Here is a 22,354-nt window from a genome sequence, read left to right as displayed (position 1 = left end):
TGTATGAGAGCACACATGTGAATGTGTGTGCACGTGTCAGCGCGTGTGATCAGGACTGTGTAAGTGCATGTGAGTGTGCATGTGAGAGCAGGTGCATGCGCATGAGTGTGTGTGTCTCAGGGCGCTTGCCGGGCGCGGGCTCTGGGGCCTCCGACCGGGCTCTGTCTCCCCTGAGCTTCTCAAGAACCTCTGCCACCCCCGAAGTCCTCAGGCCCAGTGGGCAGGTGGCCCTGCTGAGTACGGGCAGGTGGCTCTGAACGTGGCGTGTGGCCCTGCTGAGCACGGGCAGGTGGCTCTGAACGTGGCGGGTGGCCCTGCTGAGTACGGGCAGGTGGCTCTGAACGTGGCGTGTGGCCCTGCTGAGCACGGGCAGGTGGCTCTGAACGTGGCGTGTGGCCCTGCTGAGTACGGGCAGGTGGCTCTGAACGTGGCGGGTGGCCCTGCTGAGCACGGGCAGGTGGCTCTGAACGTGGCGGGTGGCTCTGAACGTGGCGTGTGGCCCTGAGCGTGGCGGGTGGCCCTGCTGAGCGTGGCGGGTGGCCCTGCTGAGCACGGGCGGGTGGCCCTGAGCGTGGCGGGTGGCCCTGAGCGTGGCGGGTGGCTCTGAGCGTGGCAGGTGGCCCTGCTGAGCACGGGCAGGTGGCTCTGAACGTGGCGGGTGGCTCTGAACATGGCGTGTGGCCCTGAGCGTGGCGGGTGGCCCTGCTGAGCGTGGCGGGTGGCCCTGAGCGTGGCGGGTGGCTCTGAGCGTGGCAGGTGGCCCTGCTGAGCACGGGCAGGTGGCTCTGAACGTGGCGGGTGGCCCTGAGCGTGGAGGGTGGCCCTGCTGAGTGGCGGGTGGCCCTGCTGAGCGTGGCGGGTGGCCCTGCTGAGCACGGGCAGGTGGCCCTGCTGAGTGGCGGGTGGCCCTGCTGAGTGTGGGCGGGTGGCCCTGCTGAGCACGGGCGGGTGGCCCTTAGAGTGGCGGGTGGCCCTGAGTGTGGCAGGTGGCCCTGAGCGTGGCGGGTGGCCCTGAGCGTGGCGGGTGGCCCTGAGCGTGGCGGGTGGCCCTGCTGAGCGTGGCCTGGCCCCTTCCACGGGGACCCCTGCCCCACGCCTGGCTCACGCTGCCGAGCTCAAGGCCATGCATCCCACTGCACAGCGTGAGAAGCTACGAGGATGCACGACGAGCGAGGATGGCATAAAGTTGGAGGGAGGTCAGGCCAGGCCGTGCTGGTTTTGATAATAGACGTTTCTAGTGGAAATAGAAAGTGCTGGAGCCAGGGGATACCAGGGTACTCTCCCAGGCCTGCAGGCCCTGCCCAAGGAGAGTGAAGGTCAGAGTCAGCAGGGACCCCTGGGGCCCCCACCTTACCTTCTCCTGGAAGAGGCTGCAGGAGAGGGTGGTCTACCTGTGGCTGCGTCCCCAGAGCCTGCTTGGCTGGGGACCGGCCCCTTGGCCTCCAAGGAGAGCCCACGGGGCTTCGCAGAGTCCCCAAGGGGACGCCCCCTTCCCAACAGGCGACAGCCCTGGGGCCCTCCACCAGGGCCTTGGGGGTGGGTGAGGCCGACGGCCGCGCTGCGCTTTCAAGCCTGCTGTCCTTCGAGTCGGGGTCTGTCGAACGACGAACCTCAGCTGGGAGCAATTCGGAGTCCGCCCACATCCCACCTCCCTGCTCCTGGGCAGGCCCTGGTAACTGAGCGACGGCAGTGAAGAAGCCAGCCCGCGCGGGGTCTGCAGGAGGCTCGTGGGGGGCAGCAGCTAGGGGAGACCACGTGCCCACACCAGAAAGAAGCGCCCGCGGGGCCGAGCCCCAGGCTGGGCCGGGCAGCCCCACCGGCCGCCCACGTCCTCTTGGGCGCCGCGAGGCTGCCTGGGGTCTCCCCACCTCTGCGCCCCAGCCCTGCCTGCAGCCTCGGCCCCCAGTGTCCCCAGGGGTCCCTGCCACCACTGCCCAAGCTGTCCCGCCAGGACCCTGGCCCCGTCAGGCCCGTCCCTTCAGGCACCTGGCCGTGCTGCCCTCCCCAGCCTTTCCACCCCGACCCTCCCCACCCAGCTCCCTCCGAGGGCACCGCGGCCCCACACAGGGACTCGCAGGGCTCTCCAGGTCCTCTCCATCCCCCCCAGGCAGGGCCCCCTCTCTGGGAGTCGGGCCTGGGGCTTCCTCCTCTCCCGGTGCCATCCCCTATGGCAGGCTGATTTGAGGGGACGCGGACAACAGGGCTGCCGTCCCCACGCGCTCCCCCTCTCCGCTGGCCTCCACGTCCCCCCGCACGGCCCAGTCTCCCAGCCACAAAGGCCTTTCTCGGGGAGCACAGATCCAGGCGCACAACACCGTGATGGCTTCCCGCCGCTCCGGAGACACAGGTGGCCAGGGGGCGGGCTAAGGGGCAACATGCAATGCCACCTGGAACGGGGACAAGACTCCGGGGAAACTTAGAGTGCCGAGGCCGGCAGGAGGCGGCGGCCGGTGCCCTCTCCGAGGGTGCGTGGGCAGAGCTGGCGGGACACGCCTTGGGCCGAGTCCGTGGCACTGCCCCCTCCGTGCCTCAGCAGCACAGCCCGGGACAGGCAGCCAGAAGGACAGCAAGGGCCGCTGATGAACACGGACGAGGGCATGGCGGCAGGCGGGGGGGACAGGGGAGCCGGAGAAGACGCCTGGCTCACGGCTGGAAAGGAAAATTGAGCGAGAATGAGGCTCCATCTCACAGCCAAGGGGTTATCATGAATTAATAGGTCTGATCACATCGAACATGGGTGAGGATTTAGGGAAACAAAATGTGCCTCATTGCTACGTTCGTAATTTAATGAACTTTATCAAGGTATCATTTATGGGCAATAAATCACTCCATTTGAAGTGACCATTAAAAAACAAAAGAGCAGCCTCATTTGCCGGGAACGGGAGACGGGGCCGGGCGCCAGGCGGTCTGATGTGGCTGCCATCTGAGCGGGCAGGCTCCACGAACCCGGCCCCGGAGACCTTGCTGGAAGCAGGGGGCTGGACGCTGGGTGCTGGCCAGGGAGGGCGTGGAGGGCTGGGCAGTGGAGCTCAGGTGCAGCCCCTCGGGCTGGGGTGGGTGGGGCTGCTGAGCCGAGCTGGCCACGGGGTCCTCCCTGACCTCCGGCCAGGCCGGCTCCCTCTCGGGCCGTGGAAGGCACGCAGTGCCCCGGGTCACCCCGCCTGCACCGGCGAGCTGCCCCTGAGGCCTGCCCACTCTGCCCCCTCACTGGTCCCCATCACGGACGCCCTCCCTGTCTCCCAGGGCCTCCTGTCCCCCTTTGGAACACTCTCCAGGAGCGTCGTTCACAGTGATAGTCATTTGCCTGCAGGTGCCACGGGCAGCTCACGGGTCTCGTGGGTCTGCGTTGCTGCCCACAGCCCCCCCAGGACCTACCCAGAGCGGGGCACCTTGTATGTATTCCCAGTCCTCGCTTCCCAGGTGTGGTCCAAGGGCCAGCCACATCCCTGAACCTGGACCCGTAAGAATTGCAGGCTCCCGAGCCTGGAGATTCGCCCCCATGTCCACTGAGGGGGCTGGGCGAGGCCTGGCGGGCACATTAGCTGCAGGAATTGGGAACAGGTAACGGAGTCCAGAGGCTGGGCTGTCCGGGAGGGTGCCACAGAGAGAGGGGCTCCTGGGTGGGGGTGGAGCCTTGGCCGGGATGCAGCTGCTGGCAGAGGTGACCTGTGGGAAAGGGGCAGGCACGGATGCCCGACTGTGCCCTCCCTGGCCTCAACCCTCTGCAGGTGGCTTGCAATGGCCAAGCCTCCCTGGACGCCAGAGGGTGAGGGAGCTCAAACGGTGGAGAGCAGGGGAGGGGTGCTGGGTGGGCGGGGCCGTTCCCCAACCCCCATTGTACCCCATAAACTTGCTCCTTGGTTTCCCCACGCCAGTCCCGGGGCTGCTCCGGGAGGGCTGGCAGGAGCCCCGGGTGGGGGCTGGCCAGGCCTGCCTCCATGGGGCTCCCCTGTGCTCAGCCCTGCCCGGGGGTCTGGGGGAGCCACGCACACCCCCTCCCCGCCCCCTCACCAGGACACCTGCCGCCACAGCCTGCTCTCAACACCTCGTGGCACGGCTGGAGGTGGGAAAAGCTTCCCCAGCCCCTGCCTGGGCCCGAGAGCCGCGGGGGCCGTGGGGGGCTGCTTTACGTCAGAGGGGAGCCACGCAGCGGGGTGCCCTCAGGAGCCGCCCTTGTGGGGGGCTGGGGCCCACCGACCTCTGCGCCAAGGCTTCGGGGCGGAAGCTGCCCAGGACGCCTCCGCCGGCCTGCCTGCACCTGGCCGCAGCTCCCGTGCCCGGGGAACCGGGGACCCCGCGCTGCGGCCCTCCCGCGCCGCCTCCTGCCCCTCGGGCGGGGTCAGTTCCCTCTCCCTGGGGCCGGCGAAGGCTCTCTGGTTACCCAGAGGCCCCAGGGAAGCGCCCGCGGCTGTTGCCAGGAGCCTATCGAATGTCCTCGCGAGCAGGAGCAGCAGGCGCCTGGCAGGCCGCTCACCTGGAACCCGGCAAACCCCTCAGCCGGGGCCCTTCTCCCCACGGCCACGGCAGGGGCTGCCACCCGGAAACTCGGAAATCCTGCCTTCTCCTGCGGCCACGCCCCGGCGCAGGAGGCGCAGCTTCGCCCTTCACTGCTCCCCGGCCCAGAGGTGCCGGCTACCCCCCAGGCCGGGTCTTGCAGAGGCGCTCCACCCATGGGGGAGCCGAGGCCCTGCCGATATCCCCAAGGGTGTCCGAGGGTCCTCCTCACCCCGTGGCCCGTTCCCCTGCCCCCTCCCACCCAGGGCGTCCCGCGAAGCCCCTCTTGTTCAGCCCAGGCGGGGCCCGAAGGCGGTGAGCCACGGCTGTCCCCCCAGGGTCCGCGGACGAGCTGCCCCTGCGGCGGCTCCTGGACGTGGCACCTCCGGGGGCCCAGCCTGGCCACTCAGGCCGCCCCGTGCCAGTCCGGTCCAGCCTGTGTGTGTCGCCGCGGCAGGTCTGGCGCAGGGACCCCGACCTGCACACCCCTCGGAAACCCTACAGGGGTGCTTGAACCCCAACAAGGGCTCACCCACACGCCCTGTGTGGGTGCAGAGATGAGCCTGACCCAGAGGCTGTCCCCGGCCAAGCCGTCCAAACGTGCGGGAAAGCCGCATCCTCCCCCTTAGCCGGAGGCCGCAGGTGAGGGGGGCGGGCCGTTCCCAGGTGAGAGGGAGCAATTAGGAAACAGAGAGTCAAGGCCAAGATAGCAGACTTTCAACCTGAAGATTGATTCTTACAGAGGGTGTGGGCGTAAAAAGAAAAACCCAAAGGCGGCGGCACCCAGCGTCCCCTCCCAAGTGAGAGGGGCGGCTGGCTTTAGAGCAAGCTCGGGTTCCGAGGGCGCCGATGTCCCTTTGCTCACGGAGCTCTCCCGCAGAGGCGCACGGAGGGGACCGTGCCAGGGATCATGTCTTTTTTTCCCTGTTTTTGTCCTTTTGAAAACCTGTTGGGATGTTGGGGGCGCTTTGCTTCCTCAGAGCGATTTAACCGGTCACCACCAAGTCTCCGAGCTGCTCCGTGCGCAGGGGGCCTTCGATGGCCAGAGCCCCCTGGCGTGCGCGAGCAGACGCGCGGGGCAGACGGCGGGGTTGAGCCCGAGGGGCTGGAAGGGAGCAGGTTCTGGCGCGGGAGGCACCACGGTCTGCTCTCACGGCCCCGCGGGCGGTCGCTGATCTGAGCACGGCGTGAGCGACCCTGAAGGTGTCTGAACAAAACCCTCCCGTCTGAACTCGCTTCCCCTGCTGTTGTGACAGTGGACAGGGCAGCGTTGCGGGCCAAATCCCCCGACGGTCAACGGCGTCAGTGCCGTCTCGCGTCAGGCGGAACTCGGCTGCGGGCCCAGCTTTGCCGCTGCCGGTTCCGGGAGGGGACAGGGGGCCACGCCTCCTCGTCCCCAGCGTGAGGGACACAGAACCAGCCCTAAGCACTTCCGGGCAGCCGCCGTGAGGACAGGGGGCCTGGCCCGGAGACAGGGCTTCGCCAACACGTCCCTGAAGCCGCCGCGGCTGCCGAAGCAGGAGTGGCAACCCGTGGCCTCCCCTGGGGCTGCCGTGTTGGCACAGCACAGAAGCCCCCCGGCGGGGGGAGTCAGGGGTCTGCGGCATTTCCCGGGGGACACTGGGCCCTGACCCCGCGCGCAGCCGTCTGCCCCCGCACCGCCTTCCTGTTCTGTAAATGGGAGGGGGCCGTGCCAGCCTCCCAGGATGCGACGCTTCCGTTTGACAGGAGATGCCCATCTCCCTAGTCCCGTGCCTGGAACCGCCCCGACGTGGTCGGCGGGCCTTCCCGTCCCCTTTTCCTGGTGGCTGAGGGCTCCGGGATGGGTCCTGGGGCCTCCCTTCTCCCTCTGAGGCCTGTTTGTGTCAGGAGGTCTCCTCCCCAAGTCATGCTGGGGAGATGGAGGGTGCAGGGGGTGGCGAGGCTGGAGTGGGGCCACAGTCCTGGCCCCAGGGAAGGGGCATGAGCTGCTGTGGGTGTGTGAGCCCCCAGCGCCCAGAGCCCCCGGGCACGGGTAATTGGGGCAGGTGCCCACTCTCGTCGGGAAGACCAGCTCACTCCAGGAGCTGCTGACAGCGTCAGGGTTGTTTCTGTTTGTTTGCTATTTTTTTTTTATTTTAATTTTTTAAAAGATTTTTAGATTACATAAATGTTACGTAAAAGATATAGGGGATTCCCACATGCCCCGCTCCCCACATCTCCCCCACTTTCCCCACATTAACAACTTTTTTGATTAGTGTGGTACATTCGTTACAGTTGATGAACACACTTTGGAGCAGTGCCACTAAGCATGGATTTTAGTTTACATTGTAGTTTACACTCTCTCCCACACAATTTTGTAAGTTATGACAAGATATACTATGGCCTGTATCTGTCATTGCAATGTCATTCAGGACAATTCCCACGTCCCGAAAATGCCACCATATTACACCTGTTTTTCCCTCGCCGTGCCCTCAGAACCTCTGGTGGCCACTGCCTCCACATCCGTGACGTAATTTCTCCCACTGCTAGAGTCGCAATAAGTCTATAGGCGAGTAGCAGTAAGTCTGCTCTAGTCCATAGTTCATTCCCCGATCCTGAGGATTCTGGGGTGGGGATGCCCACTCCACCTCTAAGTGAGAGGGCGCTTCGACCCCATAGGGCCGATGGATGGAACTCCCTTGCTTGCAGTTGCAGACTCTCTGCTCCTTGGGGTGGTCGCTGTCCATCATCACCTCCTTGTTAGTCGACCTGGGTGAGTCCAGGGAACTGAGAGTAGGTGCTGCAACTCTGCTGAGATTCAGAGAGGGGCTTTAAAACTTAGCAAAGAAGATACAAAATAAAAAGAATTCAAAAAAGACAAAAACACAAAAACACTTAGCAAGGAAGCTCCAGGGTCACTTCCCTGGCTGCCCTTCTCCTCTCAGGCCAGCTGGGGCTGCGGGCTCCCAGGCAGCCCGCTACCAGTCCTCAGAGAGCCTTGGGAGCCCCTCTCCCCTCTCTCTGCCCACCCCCCTGCCCCGCCCTTCACACCAAGCCCCCAAGGCCCTCTGCACTTGCGAATCACCTGGGAGTTAAAGGTGAGTGCCACCCACCTGGCACCGCGGGCAAGTCCCTCCCTGCCCTGGCCCCAGGTCCCCGGGCTCCCACGCCATCTTGGCTCTTGGCAGCCTGGGCAGATACTGGGACACTCTCCCACCTTCCCCGACCCGCAGCTGCTCGAGGCCAGGCCTGTGCAAGACCCTGAAAAGTGGGACAAGGGAGTGGTGACGGGGATCGGCGCCCCTGGGGCTGAAGGGCCGAGGGGCACAGGGGCACGGGAGAGGCAGGGGCAGCGTGAGCTGAAGCCACGAGGCGGAGAACGGTGGGCAGAGGAGGGAGGATGCCGGCCTGGGCAGGGCGTAGTATTCAGGGCATCCACGAACTCAGATGAGAGAACACACTAGACAGCGGCTTGCTCTAACCGCTAACTGGGGCTTAGTATTTCCCTTCATCATGCCAAATAAACAAAAAACAAAACAAAACAAAAAGCACCCCACAGGCCTTCCCTGAGATGGGGTCACAGTGGAACTGCAGGAGAGCTTGCGGCAGAGCGCTTGCGATGTTGTTTTTGCTCGTTACTATGTCAAAATTACGGAAGTTGTTTGATCCGCCACTAAATCTAGTTATTGCAACGTTAATAAAGAAGCATGAGGGTTATTTGCTAAAAGACAGATTTATGGTTGAATATCGGGGTAACAGGATTTCAGGGTAATTGGTTTCATTGTAATCCTATGTATTTCGTTTTTATGCGTGAAAAGTACTTCTGAAAAGCGTCCAATGGCTGCGCCACACTCCAAAAGGGGCCCCTGGCACAGACAAGGTTAAGAGCTGTGGCCAGAAGGTGGGGAGGGGTTGGGGGAGCCCAGGAGCCCAGCATCGGGGCGGGAGGTGCCTCGTGCCGGCAGGGACAAGCCTGGGTTTTGGGTTTTGTGGGCTGCCGGGGATGAAGGGGCGCTGTGCCCACCAGAACGCCTGATCGTGCCAGCTCCTGGCCCTGGGGTCAGGTTGCTCAGCTTTGCCTGGGCCCCCCACAGCAGCCCCGAGCCTTTCAAGACTACCCGTCCTCGACCCCCACCATCTATCCCGACCCCTGAGTCCCGTCTGCCCTGCCGGCCTCCCCGTTTCCTTGGATGGCCTGGGCTGCAGCTCCAGTGCAGCCAGCGCAGGGTGGGGAGTCCCCCCGAGACCAAGGGACCCCTGTCTGAGCAGGGCAAGATGTAGGAGATGGGGTAGGTGGCCCGGGGCTGTCTTCTGGTGCCGGGTGCTGCCCACCCCACCTCCAGCACCCAGGCCTCCCGCTGCAGGACAACTCGCTCGCCGCCTGACAAGGGGGGCGGGAGCCCCAGGACGGGCTGTGGCCACGAGTGGACCAGAGCGCTGGGCCCCTGCCCCTGCCCCTGCTTTTTCCTCCCTGAGACACCCGTGATCCCGTTTCCTGATCCTCTAAAAGCTTCTCGGTTCCCAGGGCTCCTAGCAGAGGATTCGCAGCTTCTCCCCCAGGCTGCGATTTCACACCAGTGCCCAGAGCAGCTGCTCCTGCCGCCCCCTCCTGGGTGCTGCCCCAGGAGCTGCGTCCTGGGAGGGGACGGGAAAGAGTCGCCGCGTGAGGGGGGTGAAAAGCCCGAGCCCCCTCCTGCCCCCCAAATGGCTGAGGGCAAGGGGAGAGAGATTGACTGGCTCTGTTTTGTTTTTCAGTTTGTCTTTGTGTGATAAGGTGACTAGAAATACAGACTTTAAAAATGAAATAGCACTAAAAGGCTTATATGAAAAAATAGCAGTGTCCTGTCCAACACTTCCCCCTCCCCAGCTGCACGCCCCAGAGGCACTGTTTTCGCCCCTTTAGTGGTTCTGCTATTTATGTCCGTATTTATAAACAAAAGGCTCACACTGCTGGCTCTCGGTCAGAAGGATGTGGGGCTTTTTCCTGTTGTCAAAGTCCCCAAGCTGAAGCCAAGAGCTTTGAGGGATCCCACATTCTCGAAAGCGCCTCACGGAGCTGCTGGAGAGCCCCCAGGGCCTGCCCAGCCCAAGCCCCCATCCGTCCTGCTCCAGCGAGCATGGGGTGTGACGGCGTTTCCTTCCACGGGGCTGGGTGTGGGAAAATAATCACCTGTTCCTTATTGTAGATGCTGCAGTCGTTCCTTATTGTAGATGATGGCGTTGTTCCCTGTCATTGCAGTTGATGTTGCAGTTCAGATAGCAAACAGCTGCTTTGGAGTTCCTAATAAATATGCAGAAACTGGGGTCGAGGCTCTCAGTTCCAGAAGCTGTGAGTCCCCTGGTCCCATCTTTTTCTCCTCTCTCTGTCCTTCTACTTCTGTAAGTTCTGTGTTGCCTTCCCTTCGAGCCAACCTATCGCTGAGCTGATCGCAGCAGCTGGGGGCTTGGAGCCCTCCATCCAAGGCTTCTACACTGGCTTATCTGGCTGCGCTATGAGTTGGGGGACCCCTGGTAGCAGTTTTCCCAGAGGGGAGTGCCCAGCTTTCTGGGAGGCGAGCAGAGGAGGAGGGCTGGGGGGGAGAGAGAGGCACTTCTGAACTCATTTAGCTTCCTGTTTTCACTGCCCCATCCTCGCCTTTGCCCAATGTCCCCCAGTCTTCCATCATGCTGGGGGGTGGCCCCAAGGGCTCTAACTGCTTCCCTTCTCCTTTCCAGTTGAGAAGAAATTCACATAACATACAATGAACCATTTTAAAGTGCACGGTCGGTATTTGGTGTATTCACAATGTTGTACAACCCTCACTAGGCTCAAAACTTTTTTTTTTAAGACTTATTTTTTATTTATTTCTCTCCCCTCCCCCATGCCCCAGTTGTCTGCTCTCTGTCCATTCGCTGTGTGTTCTTCTCTGACCACTTCTATCCTTATCAGCAGTACTGGGAATCTGTGTTTCTTTTTGCTGCATCATCTTGTTGTGTCAGCTCTCCGTGTGTGCAGCACCATTCCTGGGCAGGCTGCACTTTCTTTCGTGCTGGGCGGCTTTCCTCACGGGTGCACTCCTTGCGCGTGGGGCTCCCCTACGCGGGGGACACCCCTGCGTGGCAGGGCACTCCTTGCGCGCATCAGCACTGCGCATGGGCCAGCTGCACACGGGTCAAGGAGGCCCGGGGTTTGAACCGTGGACCTCCCATGTGGTAGACGGATGCCCTAACCACTGGGCCAAGTCCGCTTCCCTCAAAACTTTTAAAATCACCTGTAAAACCACCCTGTACCATGAATCAATCCCTCTGCTCTCCCCCAACACCCCCGCCCATGGTAACTGCTGATCCCCTTCCTGTCTCTACAGATCTTATTTGGGATAATCATGTAAAAGGGGTCATACAATATCCGTCCCCTGTGCTGGCTTCTTTCACTTAGCTGAGCCTGTTGGGGGTCATCCCAGTTGGAGGGTGTGTCAGACGACATTCCTTTTTGTGGCTTTATACGGGCTCCCTAAGCAGCTTCCAGCCTGCCCTCCGTGCTGTCGGCCGGGGGTCTTCCCCATGCTGGGTTAGGATCTGGCTTTCTTGGGTCCACCGAGTCAGTTTCCACACATCCCCCTGCTTCTATACTCAAGATTTCGGTCATTGATTCCTCTGCTGCTCTCTTCATCTCTGGGGGTTTATGCCTTAAAATAGCCACTTCATTTGATTTTTTTTTTTTTTTTTTGAGGTACCAGGGCAGGGAATTGAACCCAGTACCTCGTGTGTGGGAAGCCAGCACTCAATCACTGAGCCATAGCAGCTTCCCCGAGTTAGTTTTTTCATTTGTTTGCTTGTTCTTTGTTATTTGCTTTTTAGGAGGCACCGGGAACCAATCCCAGGACCTCCCATGAGGGAAGCGTTCAGCCGCTGGAGCCACATCCACTCCCCACTTCACTGGAATTTTTTTAAAGGTTTATTTATTTATTCTCGCCCCTCATTGTCTGTGCCTGTGTCTGCCCTCTGTGTCCATTCACTGTGTGCTCTCTGTGTCTTGCTCGTCTTCTCTTTAGAAGGCACTGGGAACAGAACCTGGGACCCTCCGTGTGGGAGAGAGTGGCTGAATTGCTTGGGCCACCTCAGCTCCCTGGTTTGTTGTGTTTCTCATTGTCTTTCCTCTTTGCATCATCTTGTTGCGTCAGCTCATGGTGCCTGCCCATCGTGCCAGCTCGCCTTCTCCAGGAGGCTGGGGAACCGAACTCGGGACCTCCCAAGTGGTAGGCGGGCGCTCAACTGCTTGAGCCACATCTGCTTCCCTTCATTGGATTTTTTTTTAAGATTTATTTTTTTAATTTATTCTTCCTCCCCCCCCAGCTGTCTGTTCTCTGTGTGTTCTTCTGTGACCACTTCTATCCTTATCAGCGGCACCAGGAATCTGTGTCTCTCTTTGTTGCGTCATCTTCTTGTGCCAGCTCTCCGTGTGTGCAGCGCCATTCCTGGGCAGGCTGCACTTTCTTTCGCGCTGGGCGGCTCTCCTTACGGGGCGCACTCCTTGCGTGTGGGGCTCACCTATGGGGGGTGGGAGACACCCCTGCATGGTAGGGCACTCCTTACGTGCATCAGCACTTTCATTGGATTTTTTTTTAAATATTTATTTATTATTATTTTTTTAAAATTACATTAAAAAAATATATGAGGTCCCATTCAACCCCACCGCCCCCGCCCCCCACTCCCCCCACAGCAACACTCTCTCCCATCATCGTGATACATCCATTGCACCTGGTAAGTTCATCTCTGAGCATCACTGCACCCCATAGTCAATGGTCCACATCATAGCCCAGACTCTCTCACGTTCCATCCAGTGGGCCCTGGGGGGATCTACAGTGTCCCGTAATTGTCCGTGAAGCACTACCCAGGACAACTCTACGTCCCGAAAACGCCTCCACATCTCATCTCTTCCTCCCGTTCCCCACACCCAGCAGCCCCCATGGCTACCGTTCCCACACCCATTCCACATTTTCTCTGTGGACATTGGATTGGTTGTGTCCATTGCACATCTATGTCAAGTGAGGGCTTAGATTCCACATGGTACTGGATGCACTCTTCCCGCTTCTAGTTGTAGACACTCTAGGCTCCATGTTGTGATGGTTGACCTTCTTCAACTCCATGTTAGCTGAGTGGAGTAAGTCCAATAAGTCAAAGTGTAGGAGCTGAAGTCTGTTGAGGCTCTGGGCCTGGGTGTCATATTATCAGTCCAGAGATTCAAATCCCCTACATATATCTTAAACCCAGCACCAACTACAATTCCAATAAAGTAGCATGCAAGTCTTGTGAAAAGAGATCCCCTCTGAGTCCATTTCCATCACGCAGAAACACCAGCTCCAAAGAAGGGCCATCTGTCATGGCAGTGAACCCCTTCTGCCATGACCATAGAACCCGTGGGTCTCTTTATCCCTCAAAAGAACCAATACCTGGGGTTGTATCTACCTTATCTGTCTCTTGGACTCTGTTCAGTTTATTCCTTCTGACAACCTCCAGACTCTTTTTTAGAGACTCACAGCCTTATAATCTCATTTCTCCTTTCCATTTCCCCCTTACATTAGGTCAAACTGCTTCCCGAAGTCATGTTATTATATGTAGACAGGTATATTCTGCTGTTCCGCATTGAATCTTTAATTCAAGGTCATTTTCTAGTTGCTTCTTCAGCTGGTATGTGGTAGTGATCCCTCGGTGCCAGGGAGGCTCATCCCCGGGTGTCGTGTCCCACGCTGTCATTGGATTTTTAATGGAGGTTTTGGGGAGAGAGCAAAAGCAGATGTGTGTGCTCCAGCAGCCCCCCAGTTTGGCTTTTGCCCTGAGAAAGAAAATGACGCTGAGCATTTTACGTTCCTTCCTTTTTCTGTGTGAGGAGGTGGGAACTGGCAAGAGGACCCAGAACGGCTGGGCTGAGGCAGTGCCCTTCTTCTTCAGGATGTCTGCGTTCTGGTCTCTTCTAAGGGCCAGTTAGTTAATGGTGTGCTGGGTTTTTATTTCTTAGCTCACTTTGTTAGTCTTTGGGGACGAGACTATCCGAGGAAGTTCTTTTACACGGCGATCCATGACCTGGAAGGCTCTGTAAACACCTGGCTGTGTCCAAGTTGGTCCTTCTTTGGGATCATTTTCCCAAAGTGCCTGGAGCAGGATTCGGGGGTGTGGGCACAGGTGGGGTCTGGACCCCTGCGCTGAGGCCGGGCCTCCCCACCCTCTGCAGGCCCCTGTCCGACTGTCCTGGCCCTTGGCCTCCACCGACTTCGGCAGCAGCTTGGGAGGCACCGAACTGCAAAGTGCACATTAGAACAACCTGCGTTCATCTGGAGACGCGAAACAAGAACACTGCTTGATTTCACAGAGCCCTGAGCTAAACCTGAGAAGCTTTTCACACCACGCCCAGGCCCCAGGACTGCGCCAAGCACGCTCTGTGCTCAGCCCCCTCTCCCGCGGTCCAGCCTGCGTGCAGGGACTCGGGGTTCTCCTTGGTTGCTCGCAGCACGGCCATCGTATTTCTTGGGGCGGCAGAATCTCCGGCCTGCAGCTTCCTGCGTGATTCGTCGCCAACCTCCTGGAAGAAAGTGGAGCTGCTTCTCTCTCCATGCTGTGTTTTCAGCCCCTGCCTCTGGTCAGTGCGTCAGAGAGGCTGGAACCAGGGCCTGGGTGTCAGGCTGTGGGCGCCTCCAAGGTGCACACACGGCCCAGCCCCTGTGAGGACCAGGGTGGACGCCTGCTGAGCCGGGGGGGGGACAGGGTGGACGCCTGCCGAGCCGGGGGGGACAGGGTGGACGCCTGCGGGGGCTGGGGGGCCAGGGTGGACGCCTGTGGGAGCTGGGGGGCCAGGGTGGACTCTGCGGGGGCTGGGTGGCCAGGGTGGACGCCTGCGGGGGCTGGGGGGCAGGGTGGACGCCTGCGGGGGCTGGGGGGCAGGGTGGACGCCTGCGGGGGCTGGGGGGCCAGGGTGGACTCTGCGGGGGCTGGGGGGCCAGGGTGGACGCCTGCGGGGGCTGGGGGGCAGGGTGGATGCCTGCAGGGGCTGGGGGGCAGGGTGGACGCCTGCGGGGGCTGGGGGCCAGGGTGGACGCTTGCGGGGGCTGGGGGGCAGGGTGGACGCCTATGGGGGCTGGGGGGCAGGGTGGATGCCTGCGGGGGCTGGGGGGCCAGGGTGGACTCTGCGGGGGCTGGGGGACCAGGGTGGACGCCTGCACGGGCTGGGGGGCCAGGGTGGACTCTGCGGGAGCTGGGGTGGCAGGTGGGCACCTGCGGGAGCCGGGGGGGCCAAGGTGGACGCCTGCGGGGGCTGGGGGGCCAGGGTGGACGCCTGTGGGAGCTGGGGGGCCAGGGTGGACGCCTGCGGGGGCTGGGGGGGCAGGGTGGATGCCTGCGGGGGCTGGGGGGCCAGGGTGGATGCCTGCGGGGGCTGGGGGGGCCAGGGTGGACGCCTGTGGGGGCTGGGGGGACAGGGGCCAGGATGGACGCCTGCGGGGGCTGGGGGGCAGGGTGGATGCCTGCGGGGGCTGGGGGGCCAGGGTGGACGCCTGCGGGGGCTGGGGGGCCAGGGTGGACACCTGCGGGGGCTGGGGGGGACCAGGGTGGATGCCTGCGGGGGCTGGGGGGGACCAGGGTGGACACCTGCGGGGGCTGGGGGGACCAGGGGGGACTCTGCGGGAGCCGGGGTCCAGGGTGGACGCCTGTGGAGCTGGGGGGACCAGGGTGGACGCCTGCGGGGGCTGGGGGGCTGGGGGGTCAGGGTGGACTCTGTGGGGGCCGGGGGGACCAGGGTGGACGCCTGCGGCGGCTGCAGTGGTGTCAAGAGGAAAACAGCACCAGAAGGAAGCAGTGCCTCTCTCCAGAGCACCCCTGAGAAGGGCTGAGGTGCTGGCTCGGGCCTGCGTGTTGCTTGTCTCAGCAGGGGCTCTCTGGGAGGCCACTGAGGGACCACCTGTCCCCAGACTTTTGCCCTCCCCACCATTCCCCAGGCCAAGTCCTGGCCCTGGCCTCAGGCGTTCTGCACTCGGAGCTTTTGTTCTTTGCAAGATTCTGCACCCAGTGCTGTGCTTGGGGAGAGCTGACCTGGGAGAGGCCCAGGAGAGGACCCTTGAGCCTTTCTGCCGGGGCCCTGCGGCGTGAAAGGGTGGGCTGCTGGCTGGCGCTGCTGCAGGTGCCCACTGCAACCTGCCACGGGGCCCTGGCCCTGCCCGCCGGCGCGGCCCAGACAGAGCAGAGCCACTCCTGGCCAGCCTTTAGAAAACCTCCTCAGATGATGCATGTGATGATTTTGATTTAGAATTTCTGGGACTTCGAGAACTCTGAAATGTCAGGGTGGGAAGGTATTTTAGCTTGCTAAGGGCTGCCAAGGCAGTATTCCAGAAATGGGTTGGCTTTCACAATGGGAATTCATTAAGTTTCAAGCTTAGAGTTCTGAGGCTGTGAAAGTGTCCACCCAAGGCCTCGTCAGGCACCCAGGTGTAGGGCAGGGGCTGAGTGCCTGCTTTGCATATGTGAGGTCCCAGTTTCAATTCCTGGTTCCTCCTAAAAAGGAAAAAAAAAGAAAAAGAAGAAAGAAAAAAAAGGCATCATCAGGCAACGTGTTCTCTCTGAAAAACCGATGCTCGGAATTGTCTCCCTTCTCCTCCAGGTCTTGCTGCTTCAGCTTCTGGCTTCCTCTTTCCCAGGTTCCACTGATTTCAGCTTCTTGCTCTTGTGGCTTTCCCTCCGTCTCTGTGGCTTTCTCTCTCCCAGGTTCGTCCCATTTATAAAGGACTCCAGTAAGAGGACTGAGACCCACCTTGGGTTGTGTCCTACTGAAATGATGTAATCAAATGTCTCTTTATTGAATCTAACCAAAAGGTCCCACCTACAATTGGTTTTCACATACAGAAATGGATTAGCTTAAGAACATAATTTTCCAGGGTCCACAAAGGACTCAAACTACCACAGAAGGACTATACAGAAATTTTCTGTTCAGAAATTAACAAGTCCCAATTTCCCATTCTTACGGATGGGTAACAGAGACTCAGGAAGACCTGGAAGTCAGGGGAAGCAGAGCTGGGAAGTGGAAAAGGCAGCCAAGGGTACAATTTTAGGCAAAGTTGCAGCGTCAGCCTCTGGAATGTAAATTACACTTGGCAGTTGATTCTGCCTCCAGGCAAGGGAGCTGCCCTTTCCTTCACTAGCCGCTCTTGGCTATAGGTCACTCTGGGTCTTTCCAGCTCATTCCTTTTAGGAAATTCCAATGTCCCACCTTAAAGGGAAAGCACCCAAAGGGGGATGGGCACACAGAACTGGTGAAGGGACCGTGGGACCTAGGTAAGCACCAGAAATACCTACTGCATCGAGCAAGTGACTGGAATGGAATTCTCTAAAAAACCATTGGTACCCACCAAGGCACAGAATCCTAGAGCAGGGATTCCTAACTGCGGGTCCATGAGCTTGAACTGAAATTAAAAAAAAACATTATTCTTGGGATGTGTTGGTGTGGGTGTGATATGTTTACTAAATAATACACAGTACAGTGTGGACTAAGTAAGGGGTCTGTGGTTTTCACCTGATTGGCAAAGGGGTCCATGGAACAAAAAACAGTTAAGAACCTCTATCCTAGAGTGAGAAAGAAGGTCAGAGGCTGACCCTCTCTGTGTATGAGGTCTACATCTCCTTACATGAGTATAGATATATAACTGTCTTAGTTTTCCAGGCTGCTAAAACCAATACCACACAACTGGCTTAAACAATAAGAAGTCATGTTTTCAGAAGCTAGCAAGGCATCAGCGAGGTCATACTTCCTCTCCAAAATCCGTCGCATTCTGTTGCTGGCTTGCCACAGTCCTTGGGTTTCCTTGCCTGGTATCTCTGCCCAAATCACAGAGTAACCTGCTTCATTCTCTGGCTTCTTCTGACTTCTGGCTTCTACTGACTGCCCATGTCTGAATTTCATCTCTTTATAAAACTCCAGTCATGTGCATCAAGGCCCAGCCTGATTCAACTTGGTTTCATTTAAACAGGATCTTTGTAGACTCTACTCACAAATGAGTCTACTCCTTAGCTGATCACACCTTCAAAAGTCCTACCTACAAATGGGTTCACACCTCCTGGACCTGGGGTTAGGGCTTGAACGTGCCTTCTGTGGGGGACATGATTCCCTCCCCAACAGGTCTCTTTGGATTCCAAGGTACACAAGAAATAGATGTTACCAAATATTTACACCAGTTATTTCATATGCTTGCATCTCTACAATAACATTAAATAATAATGGTGGTTCTCGTAGCCTGGGGGCCAACCTACAGGTCTGTCCTTGTGGCGGTGGTGACACTGTACCAGAGTCTCGCAACTGGTGCCATGGCAGGGCAGGCATTTAGAAAGTTTATGCCCCTCTTTGACCGAGTCTTGGTTGAAAGGAGTGCTGCCGAAACTGTAACCAAAGGAGGCATTATGCTTCCAGAAAAATCTCAAGGAAAAGTATTGCAGGCAACAGTAGTAGCCGTTGGATCGGGATCTAAAGGAAAGAGTGGAGATATTCAACCAGTTAGTGTGAAAGTAGGAGATAAAGTTCTTCTCCCAGAATACGGAGGCACCAAAGTAGTTCTAGATGATAAGGATTATTTCTTATTTAGAGATGGTGACATTCTTGGGAAGTACATAGACTGAAATAGATCACTATTGAAATGGCATCATGTGAAGCTGCCCATTCCACTGAAGTACTGAAATCTTCCTTCATGTAGATTATTTCCATGACTCTTTTGTAATAAAGTAATGATAATCCAGTGTTTCCAAAATTTAGTTTCACTGTACCAGTATAAACATTTTCAAATAAAAATATGTAAATGAAAAAAAATAAATAAATAATAATGGTGATGGTTGGTATCCAACTCTAGTCGCTGATTTTAATTGAGGTGGTTCTCCTGTTGAACCATTTATAGAAATATGTGCTGTGATTCCAGTAAATCAAAATTCTTGTTCTAAGTCTAACCCACTACACCCCCTCCCTCCCTGCACTGGCCCAAGCTCTGCACTCCCTGGATCTCAGCAACCCCAGGCCTCAGAGTTTGTGGCTGCCAATAAACAAGGGGGCAGGGGCCTTCGGATGTCATCAGAGAGGCTTTGCTGCCAGAACCAGACACGGGGACGCTCCTGTCACCCCTGCTGCACCCATTCCCGGCCCCTCGACTCCCCTGACAGGCCAAGGCACAAGACTGCCTCCCTAGCCATAAAGCCCAATCCTGTTAATAGTACCAGTTTGCCTCCAGATAACTCCTACATTTAATGAAGCGTGCATATAAATTCCAATGTAGTTTTTATAACCTGAGAAATTGATTGTAGAATGTCATCAGCAGGAATAAATAAGTAAAAAATGGAGATCTTTTTTTCTTTGGGTGGGAAACTGACAAGGAGGAGCCCATGCCTTTCCAGATATAAATAAAATATGAACCATATAATTTTGGTAATAAAACACTGTGAGATTCACAGAAGGACAGAAAAACAAATCAAACAGAAAGGACAGAGGCCAGAAACAGACCCACAAATTTGGTCATATGGATATGACAGGGCTACACTTTTAATCTGTAGATAGCAGATGGATTATTCAATAAATGATGTTGAAAATATAAATAGATGATGTTGATTTTTTAAAAAGTCACTTTTGCAAAAATCTCAGATATTAATTTTACATAGAGCAAAGATTTAGTAGTTTAAAAAGCAACCATAACAAAACAGCAAGAACAATACCCATGGCACGCTGCGGCCCCTCTGTAGCACCTCCCCCCCCGGCATGTCGTGGAGCCAGCCTGTGCTGGCTGCATTACACAGTGTAGAGAAAGGTATGGCTGGCATTTCCCTGAACTCGGAAAAATTGTTTCAGATAATTTGACATGCTGCAAGTGGTTGCAGAAAGTTGGCGATGGGAAGAAGTAGACCTCTGCCAAACTTTCTGATTTATTGCCAGAGGATATTGAAACAGAAGTGAAAGCAGTTGCAGAAAGATCTATGGGAACAGAAGTTTCAGAAGAAGATATTTTCAACATTCTGTATCTCTGTACCCAGGGGATGGAAATCTCAGAATATAGAACCCAGATCTATGAATAGCTACAAAATCCATTGATGGCTGTTGCACCCAACGTTACAGTCACGGTTGGGAATTAGTTGGAGCACAACTCATTGTTCATGCAGGTCCTGTTTTGAATTTGGCCAAGCATGCAGCTTCTAAAGTTCAGATTCTTGGAGGAGAAAAGGCACTCTTCAGAGCGCTCAAGTCTAGACGGGATGTCTCTAAGTATGGTCTCATTTATCAATCTTCACTTGTATGACAGACAAGGCCCAAACACAAAGGAATGGTTTCTCAAGTGCTGGCAGCCAAAACGGCTTTGGCTGGCCATTATGAAGCTTTTGGTGAGGATTCTAGTTCTGCAGTGGGAGTTGAGAATAGAGCCAAATTGGAGGTAGGATGAGGACCTTGGAAGATAGGGGGATAAAAAAAATAAGTGGAACAGGAAAGATATTAGCAAAAGCAGAAAAATAGGAACATAAAGGTGAAGTGGGGAAACAAACTTGGCCCAATGGATAGGGCATCTGCCTACCACATGGGAGGTCCGCGGTTCAAACCCCGGGCCTCCTTGACCTCTGTGAAGCTCGCCCATGCGCAGTGCTGATGCGTGCAAGGAGTGCCCTACCACGCAGGGGTGTCCCCCGCATAGGGGAGCCCCATGTGCAAGGAGGGTGCCCCATAAGGAGAGCCGTCCAGTGTGAAAGAAAGTGCAGCCTGCCCAGGAATGGCGCCGCACACACGGAGAGCTGACACAACAAGATGACGCAACAAAAAGAAACACAGATTCCTGGTGCCGCTGATAAGGATAGAAGCAGTCACAGAAGAACACACAGCGAATGGATCCAGAGAGCAGACGATGGGGGGGGGGGGGGGAGGGAAAGGAGAGAAATAAAAAAAAAAAAGGTGAAGTGAAAAAAAAGTGACATGAAGACTTATGATCCTTCTGGTGATGCTGCACTGCCAACCTGTAAACCAGGTAGATAAAGAGGAGGAAACTACTGAAAAGAAAGCAAAGACAAAAGAAAAAAGCCAAGATTAAAATCAAAGTTGAAGAGGAAGTGGAGGGAGAAGAGGAAGAAGAAGAAACGTTAGTGGTGAAAGAGACCTCCATGGAGAAGAAGAAGGAAAAGGGTAAAAAGAAACACAGTAAGTAAGAACCACTTTCTGAGGAAGAGCCATGTACAAGCACAGAAATTCCTAGTCCAGAAGAAAAAGAAAAAAAAAAGAAGGACACTGAATACTAATGGAAGGAAGCCGTAACTGAAACTCAATTGGACACATGCTTAAGATTCAGTCAGGGGGAAACGGACGTGGCCCAGTGGTTAGGGCGTCCGTCTACCACATGGGAGGTCCACGGTTCAAACCCCGGGCCTCCTTGACCCGTGTGCAGCTGGCCCATGTGCAGTGCTGATCCTCGCAAGGAGTGCCGTGCCACGCAGGGGTGCCCCCGCATAGGGGAGCCCCACACGCAAGGAGTGCACTCGTAAGGAGAGCCACCCAGCGCGAAAGAAAGTGCAGCCTGCCCAGGAATGGCGCCGCACACACTTCCCGTGCCGCTGACGACAACAGAAGCAGACAAAGAAACAAGACACAGCAAGTAGACACAGAGAACAGACAACTGGGGGAGGGGGGGAATTAAATAAATAAATAAAAATCTTTGAAAAAAAAAAGATTCAGTCAGGATCATCTGTAGCTTTCAAACCTAAATAAGACCATTTGTTGTGGCATCAACTCTTTTAAACCTCACATCATCATTTCTTAGAGTCTTTGATATACAAATTAAAATATTTTCTTTGTATTTAAGCAATGCTGCGATATCTTTATGTTTGAGATACAGAGTCTTTGGCCTTTCTTTATATTTTATTTGGCATCTGAAGATTATTGTTTTGATAATTACAGCTGCAAAGTGAGACTTGTGAATAGTTCATTTAAAACTTAGCCTTTTGGATGGCATTGATTAGATGGACCAACTTAAGTACCTCAATATTGTGTTTCTCTTGCCTTTTTGGGCTGTTTTATTTTTCATTTTTACCGTTTTCTGCTTTCATTCTACCCTGTATTTATTGAAAGTTTTAGTTTTTGTTCATTGTTTTTAAATTAGGTAAGCAAAGCCTTTTAGTATCTCTTAAAAAGAAAAAGGGAAAAATAAATAAATAACCATGGCCCTAACTTTATTTGTTAGCAAATCTGAAAGGTGTAACAAAATAATGTTACTCATCTAGACCCTGATTTGTTTTTATGGTAATCTAAAGTGACTTAAAAAGGTAACACAGGGAAACGGACTTTGGCCCAGTGGTTAGGGCGTCCGTCTACCATATGGGAGGTCCACGGTTCAAACCCCGGGCCTCCTTGACCCGTGTGGAGCTGGCCATGCGCAGTGCTGTTGCGCGCAAGGAGTGCCGCGCCACACAGGGGTGTCCCCCGCGTGGGGGAGCCCCCACGCGCAGGGAGTGCGCCCGTGAGGAGAGCCGCCCAGCGCGAAAAGAGAGTGCAGCCTGCCCAGGAATGGCGCCGCCCACACTTCCCGTGCCGCTGACGACAACAGAAGCAGACAAAGAAACAAGACGCAGCAAATAGACACCAAGAACAGACACCCAGGGGAGGGGGGGAAATTAAATAAATAAATAAATCTTTAAAAAAAAAAAAAAGGTAACACAAAATGTTTTAAAGTAAAGAATAAGAGGATAAAAGGAAAACAAGAAAAAACAAGTCAAGAGGAATAAAATATAATCAGAGTTTCTCAGACACAGTGTTTGTATGTAAACAGTAGCCTTCTTGACAGCTCAGCTGTGCAATTAGGGCTTTCATGTTTTAGGTCTCTCAGTGTATGCCCTAAGCATCATGTGAAAGCCCAGGTCATTAAAAGCATTGAGCTTC

General features: G+C 56.5%; 1 pseudogene; it reads left to right on the top strand.

Annotated features, from left to right (window-relative positions):
• Positions 1 to 3,499: 3,499 nt before the first annotated feature.
• Positions 3,500 to 20,721, top strand: LOC101435794 (nucleolar protein 58-like; annotated as a pseudogene).
• Positions 20,722 to 22,354: the final 1,633 nt, after the last annotated feature.

The sequence above is a fragment of the Dasypus novemcinctus genome, chromosome 6, assembly GCF_030445035.2.
Source record: "Dasypus novemcinctus isolate mDasNov1 chromosome 6, mDasNov1.1.hap2, whole genome shotgun sequence".
Taxonomy (NCBI): Eukaryota; Metazoa; Chordata; class Mammalia; order Cingulata; family Dasypodidae; genus Dasypus; species Dasypus novemcinctus.
This window is presented reverse-complemented; position numbering and strand designations above follow the sequence as displayed.